A 7,030-nucleotide genomic window follows, 5' to 3' on the forward strand; every position below is an offset into this window, starting at 1 on the left:
AGGGCCTCATAGTTCGGCTGTGGCCTGGAGAGGCTCTGCCTGGGAGCTATTTCGGGCTGGTGCGGCGGCTGGTGGCGGCCTGTCCAAGGCTCGAAGTCATCAAGCGCTCCGTCTGCATTGAAGGTGCCCGTAGGGCCCTTGCCCGTGCTAAGGTGCACTGGGGCAAGCTGGATGCTGAGAAGCTTGTGAAGGACGAGCCACCGCCGGGGAAAGAGCATCGCAAGCCCAAGAATTATTATAAGGATGTTCTGAAGGGTGCCTGCCTTGTGGCGGATGAATGTTCTAGGGATGTAATTTTTGAGTGAAACTTGCTCGTTTTGTCCTGTGCGCTGAAAACTTGTTCATATGCGCTAAGCAATGCTGTTGGAATTTAAAATATTACCTTCTGTGCGGCTGTTTATCAATTCTGAGAGATGGCAAGTCGTCGGCTTCTGCCCCCATGCCGCTAGTGCTGGGGTGTTCGGGGATAAACCTGAGCACTCTTTTTCCCATGTTTGGGTCCTTCGAGGGAGGCGCTCAGCCCAACGAACGAGGCAATCGGACTATAATGCATGAACACTCTCACTTAGCCATATAATTCTATAATTTTAAATTTCGGCGAAGCCCCTGGTATTCGGAAGACCGAGTTCGGGGCGCTATCCACGCCTTGGCCGGACAGAGCCGGCTCCTCGCTCTAAGCGACATAAGTCGTTAGGGACTCGAAAAACCTCTCAAACAGCGACCAGCTCTCGCTTCATCATGACAGTCAGTTTTAGCTTTCTCCACTGAGGTGCTCGACCCAGCTCAACTGGGGCACAATCGCAGTGGTTCTCCTAGTGCTACCTTAGCCGATATAGCGGAATGTAAGGCACCAAAACATAGGAGCCGAGCAAACCCAACTATTGACCCAAGACATGATTCGAAGCCGATGCATATAATGCTATAAGTTCGGGGTGCCGCACTTGTTAAAGTGTTCGGACTTCTCACACCATATTGAGGGGTACTAAAGCCCCTGGCGTATTTAGGCCGTACCAAAGTGTACGGGTGCAATATGTCGTTAAGGAACATATATAAATAAAAAAAGAGTAATGCGAAAATAGACAAAAGCTACGCACTGTTTATTAAAGAGGGCTGCGGTCAAAGTAGAACGATACAAATAATGCGATAAGCAAAAAGTTGGACTATCTAACATGTCTGTTCCAGGGGCAAGCTGCGGAATAGTTTGCGAAACAGGTATACAGCTCGTGATAGAGACCACCTGGGAGTTCTGTAATGCGGCATGGCTTGTATGCTTCCCTGGTTCTTGCATCGTTTGTGCGGCAATTGAACTTCCGAACAGGCCTTCCGAAGAGTGGAGTCCTGAAAGTAAGAGAAAATTAAAAAATCGGCAGCCCCTGGTGCGGTTTAAGCCGTGTTTCGGGCATGCCGTGATGGTGCCCCTCCCCCTGTACCCATGGTATTTCTAGAGCGTAGTTATGTACGTGAAGTACTGGTGTCACATTTTTGCGAGGGCTGGGGTTGGGGCCGCATTGCTACGCCTGCTCGGATCATGCCAGGCGGTCTTGTTGTAGGTTACTCCGGGCGCGCTTGACGGTGTCCGGTTCGGACTGGAGAACTGCCTGGAGAGGCTGCTTTGTACTTCCGCTGCAAGGGCCGCCGTGTGCTCCTCCGTTCGAAGGGAGTGTTTGGTGTTTCCATTGACCGTAATTACTCCTCGAGGGCCTGGCATCTTGAGCTTAAGGTATGCGTAGTGCGGTACCGCATTGAACTTGGCGAATGCGGTTCGCCCGAGCAGTGCGTGATAGGCACTGCAGAATGGGACTATGTCGAAGATTAACTCCTCGCTTCGGAAATTATCCGGAGATCCGAAGACCACTTCAAGTGTGACTGAGCCTGTACAGTTGGCCTCTACACCTGGTATTACGCCTTTAAAGGTTGTTTTGGTGGGCTTAATCCGCGAGGGATCTATGCCAATTTTCCGCACTGTATCCTGGTAAAGTAGGTCCAGGCTGCCGCCGCCGTCCATAAGAACTCTAGTGAGATGAAATCCGTCAATAATTGGGTCTAGAACCAATGCGGCGAATCCGCCATGACGGATGCTAGTGGGATGGTCCCTTCGATCAAAGGTGATCGGGCAGGAGGACCATGGGTTGAACTTTGGGGCGACCGGCTCTACCGTGTATACGTCCTGTAACACGCGCTTCCGCTCCCTTTTGGGGACGTGGGTTGCGTATATCATGTTCACCGTCCGCACTTGTGGGGGGAAACCCTTCTGTCCACTGTTGTTCAGCGGTCGGGGCTCCTCGTCGTCATTGCTATGCATCCCCTTGTCTTCATTTTCGGCATTTAACTTGCCTGCCTGCTTGAACACCCAACAATCCCTGTTGGTGTGATTGGACGGCTTCTCGGGGGTGCCATGTATCTGGCACAAGCGGTCGAGTATTCGGTCCAAACTGGACGGGCCCCTAGGATTCCTTTTGAATGGCTTTTTCCACTGACCGGATTTAGAGCCTCTGAATCCGGCATTAACTCCCGTATCCTCATCATTGTCACCGTTAATGCGGCGCTTCTTCTTGTTGCGACGTGACCTGCCACTACTGTCCCTGGTATCCGAATTACCAGGGTTCTTGGACATATTGTTGCTACGAGCAAGCCAGCTGTCTTCTCCCACGCAAAAGCGGGTCATGAGTGTCGTGAGTGCTGCCATAGACTTCGGCTTTTCCTGTCCAAGGTGCCGGGAAAGCCACTCGTCACGGATATTGTGCTTGAAGGCTGCTAGGGCCTCATGTTGGGGAACGTAGCAGAAATTCAAAATTTTCTACGCATCACCAAGATCAATCTATGGAGTAATCTAGCAACGAGGGGAAGGAGAGTGCATCTACATACCCTTGTAGATCGCTAAGCGGAAACGTTCAAGTGAACGGGGTTGATGGAGTCGTACTCGTCGTGATCCAAATCACCGATGATCCTAGTGCCGAACGGACGACACCTCCGTGTTCAACACACGTACAGCCCGGTGACGTCTCCAATGCCTTGATCCAGCAAGGGGAGAAGGAGAGGTTGGGAAGACTCCATCCAGCAGCAGCACGACGGCATGGTGGTGGTGGAGAAGCGTGGTACTCCAGCAGGGCTCCGCCAAGCACCACGAGAGACGAGGAGGAAGAGGGGTAGGGCTGCGCCAACAGGGAGATTGAATCGCGTGTTGGGCTGCCCCCTTTGCTCAAGTATATATAGGGGAAGGGGAGGGGCTGCGCCCCCACCTAGGGTTCCCTCCCTAGGGGTGGCGGCAGCCCCCAGATCCCATCTGGGAGGCGGCCAAGGGGGAGAGAGAGGGGGGCGCACCTAGGGTGGGCCTTAGGGCCCATCTGCGCCTAGGGTTTGCCCCCTCTCCCCTTGAGGACGCCTTGGGCCTTGGTGGGAGGCGTCCCAGCCCACCTAGGGGCTGGTCCCTTCCCACTATTGGCCCATGTAAGCCTCCAGGGCTGGTGGCCCCACCTGGTGGACCCCCGGACCCCTCCGGTGGTCCCGGCACACTACCGGTGATGCCCGGAACACTTCCGGTGGCCAAAACCATACTTCCTATATATTAATCTTTACCTCTGGACCATTCCGGAACTCCTCGTGATGTCCGGGATCTCATCCGGGACTCCGAACAACATTCAGTAACCGCGTACATACTTTCCCTATAACCCCAGTGTCATCGAATCTTAAGTGTGTAGACCCTACGGGTTCGGGAGTCATGCAAACATGGCCGAGAAAACTCTCTGGTCAATAACCAACAGCAGGGTCAGGATACCCATGTTGGCTCCCACATGTTCCACGATGATCTCATCGGATGAACCACGATGTCAAGGATTCAATCAATCCCGTATACAATTCCCTTTGTCCAGCGGTATTGTACTTGCCCGAGATTCGATCGTCGGTATCCCGATACCTTGTTCAATCTCGTTGCCGGCAAGTCTCTTTAGTCGTTCCGTAACACATCATCCCATGATCAACTCCTTGGTCACATTGTGCACATTATGATGATGTCCTACCGAGTGGGCCCAAAGATACCTCTCCGTTACACGGAGTGACAAATCCCAGTCTCGATTCGTGCCAACCCAACAGATACTTTCGGAGATACCTATAGTGTACCTTTATAGCCACCCAGTTACGTTGTGACGTTTGGCACACCCAAAGCACTCCTACGGTATCCGGGAGTTGCACAATCTCATGGTCTAAGGAAATGATACTTGACATTAGAAAAGCTTTAGCATACGAACTACACGATCTTTGTGCTAGGCTTAGGATTGGGTCTTGTCCATCACATCATTCTCCTAATGATGTGATCCCGTTATCAACGACATCCAATGTCCATGGTCAGGAAACCATAACCATCTATTGATCAATGATCTAGTCAATTAGAGGCTTACTAGGGACATGGTGTTGTCTATGTATCCACACATGTATCTGAGTTTCCTATCAATACAATTCTAGCATGGATAATAAACGATTATCATGAACAAGGAAATATAATAATAACCAATTTATTATTGCCTCTAGGGCATATTTCCAACAGTCTCCCACTTGCACTAGAGTCAATAATCTAGTTCACATCGTCATGTGATTAACACTCACAGGTCACATCACCATGTGACCAACATCCAAGAGTCTACTAGACTCAATGATCTAGTTCACATCACTATGTGATAAACACTCATAGAGTTCTGGGTTTGATCATGTTATGCTTGTGAGAGAGGTTGTAGTCAACGGGTCTTGCCATATTCAGATCCCTATGTATTTCGCAAAACTTTATATCGTAGATGCTGCTACCACGTTCCACTTGGAGCTATTCCAAATTGTTGCTCCATTATATGTATTCGCTATCTCTACTCAGAGCTATCCGGATAGGTTTTAAGCTTGCATCGACGTAACTCTTTACGTCGAACTCTTTATCACCTCCATAACCGAGAAACATTTCCTTATTCCTCTAAGGATAATTTTGACCGCTATCTGGTGATCTACTCCTAGATCACCTTTGTACCCTCTTGCCAGACATGTGGCAATGCACACATCAGGTGTGGTACTCAGCATGGCATACCGTATAGAGCCTATGACAAGATCATAGTGGATGACCTTCGTCCTTCCTCTTTCTTCTGCCGTGGTCAATCTTTGAGTCTTACTCAACTTCACACCTTACAACTCAAGTAAGAACCCCTTCCTTGACTGATCTATTTTGAACTCCTTCAAAAACATGTCAAGGTGTGCGTTCTTTGAAAGTATCATCAGGCGTCTTGATCTATCTCTATAGATCTTGATGCCCAATATGTAAGCAGCTTTATCCAGGTCTTCCTTTGAAAATCACTCTTCAAACAAACAGTTTATGCTTTCCAGAAATTCTACATTATTTCGGATCAACAATATGTCATCCACATATACTTATCAGAAATGTTGTAGTGCTCCCACTCACTTTCTTGTAAATACAAGTTTCTAACAAACATTGTATAAACCTAAAAGCTTTGATTATTCCATCAAAGCATATATTCCGACTCCGAGATGCTTGCTCTAGTCCATAGAAGAATTGCTGGAGCCAGCATACCTTTTAGCATCCTTAGGATCGTCAAAAAACTTTTATTGTATCACATACAACTTTTCTTACGAAAACTTGGTAAGAAAACTTGTTTTGACATCCATTTGTAAGATTTCATAATCGAAAAATACAGCTAATGCTAACATGATTCCGACGGACTTAAGCATCGCTACGGGTGAGAAATTCTCATCGTAGTCAACTCCTTGAACTTGTGAAAAGACTCTTTCCCACAAGTCAAGCTTCATAGACGGTAATATTACCGCCCACGACCGTCTTCTTCTCAAAGATCCATTTATCTCGATGGCTTGCCGATCAACGGGCAAGTCCACCAAAGTCCATACACGGATCCTATCTCGGATTTCATGGTTTCTAACCATTTGTCGGAATACGGGCCCACCATCACTTCTCCATAGCTCGTAGGTTCATTGTTGTCTAACAACATGATATCTAAGACAGGATTACCGTACCACTTAAGAGTAGTACATATCCTTGTCGACCTACGAGGTTCGATAGCAACTTGATCCGAAGCTTCATGATCACTATCATTAACTTCCTATTCAACAGACGTAGGCTCCACATAAAACATCTTTCTGTGTTGCATCACTCTCTAGTTGAAATAAAGGTTCGACAACCTCATCAAGTTCCATCTTCCTCCCAGTCAATTTTTTCGAGAGAAACTCCTTCTCGAGAAAGGACCCGTTCTTAGCGACAAACAATTTGCCCTCGGATCTGAGATAGAAGGTATACCCTACTGTCACCTTTGGGTATCCTATGAAGATGTGTTTGTCCGCTTTGGGTTCGAGCTTCTCCAGCTGAAGACTTAAGCATCGCATCCCCAAACGTTAAGAAACGACAACTTTGGTTTCTTGCCAAACCAATGTTCATATGATGTCGTCTCAACGGACTTAGATGGTGTCCTATCTAAAGTGAATGCAGCTGTCTCTAACGCATAACCCCAAAATGAAAACGGTAGATTGATAAGAGACATCATAGATCGCACCATATCTCATAAGGTTCGATTACAATGTTTGTACACACCATTACCTTGTGGTGTTCCAGGTGGCTTCAACTGTTAAACAATTCCACAATGTCTTAAGTGTTTGCCAAACTCATAACTCAGATATTCTCATTGATCAGATCGTAGGAATTTTATCTTCTTGTTATGATGATTCTTAACTTCACTCTGAAATCACTTGAACTTTTCAAACATTTCAGACTTGTGCTTCATTAAGTAAATATACCTATTTCTACTCAAATCGTCAGTGAAGATGAGAAAATAGCGATATCCACCGCATGCTCCAATTCTCATTGGATCACACACATCTGCATGTATAATTTCCAACAAGTCACTTGCCCGTTTCATTGTACCTGAAAACGGGGTCTTAGTCATCCTGCCATGAGGCATGGCTCGCATGTGTCAAGCGATTCAAAATCAAGTGACTCCAAACATCCATCGACATGGAGTTTCTTCATGCATCT

Source organism: Triticum dicoccoides, chromosome 5A, assembly GCF_002162155.2.
Source record: "Triticum dicoccoides isolate Atlit2015 ecotype Zavitan chromosome 5A, WEW_v2.0, whole genome shotgun sequence".
NCBI classification, from domain to species: domain Eukaryota; kingdom Viridiplantae; phylum Streptophyta; class Magnoliopsida; order Poales; family Poaceae; genus Triticum; species Triticum dicoccoides.